This window comes from Perognathus longimembris, chromosome 20 (genome assembly GCF_023159225.1).
Source record: "Perognathus longimembris pacificus isolate PPM17 chromosome 20, ASM2315922v1, whole genome shotgun sequence".
Taxonomy (NCBI): domain Eukaryota; kingdom Metazoa; phylum Chordata; class Mammalia; order Rodentia; family Heteromyidae; genus Perognathus; species Perognathus longimembris.
The window spans coordinates 17232293-17233245 of record NC_063180.1 but is presented as its reverse complement, the minus strand read 5'-3'; positions in this window follow the sequence as shown (position 1 = coordinate 17233245).

The following is a 953-nucleotide window of genomic DNA, read 5'->3' as shown; positions in this document are numbered from 1 at the left end:
ACAGAGACCATGTACCAAAAGATGGACTTGGCTAACTTTACCTTGCTAGGCCTGCTATGTATGGCTGTTGCTTTGGTAGCTAGGGAGAGAGCCTAGACACCCATAAACCCTACCTATGGGTGGCCCGGCAGCTTGGAGATGATAGAATAGTGGGCACCAGAATTTATATATCTCCCTCGGCCTCTAGCCCGAGCTACTGTAACTCCCCTGGCCACTATTATTGCTCTTACTGGAGTCGTGAGGTCATGGCCCCACTGTAAAAGCTATTGGAATTTAGATTACGGCCTGAAACACAAGATTGTGCTTCATGTCCATAAGTCCAGGGGGGAATGAAAGACTAGGACGACTCCATCTTGAAACTGCAACCATCTTGTTGTTTGTGTTAAGCTGAGAATAAACCAACTGGCCATAAAAGCCCATTTCCCAGATGGCCCAACTGGTTCGAGAACGATCCAGATACTTTGACCACCCTGGAATGTCGTCAGGCCAATTTTTAGAGAACCCCTAGCCCTGAGTCAATCAGATTTGTCCACACCCCAACCCTGCACCTGGCTCATGTCAATCAGATTTGTCCTCACACCCCAATTCTGCCTGCACCTGGTTCATATAACTTTGTGATTTTTTTTCCTTTAAATACCCATGTAAAACTCTGCTCGTGGCCTTCCTCCTAACCTCCGCTGCGTCGGAGTGTAGGACAAGGCCCGAGTTGCAGCTCGCCTGAATAAAGCCTTGCTTTTGCATTTCGGAACATCTGGCTCTCGGTGGTCTTCTTGGTGGTCTCCTCGCTACATGGGCATAACAAAACAACATTTCTACATTATGAATAAACACAAATATTCTCTTATGTTACAATAAAATACATTAGAAATTCTCTGAACATGAATATTTGAAGAACTGAAAACAAATATCATTTATATTCTGAAGGGTTCTCATATGTACAAAGCCTTAGGAGA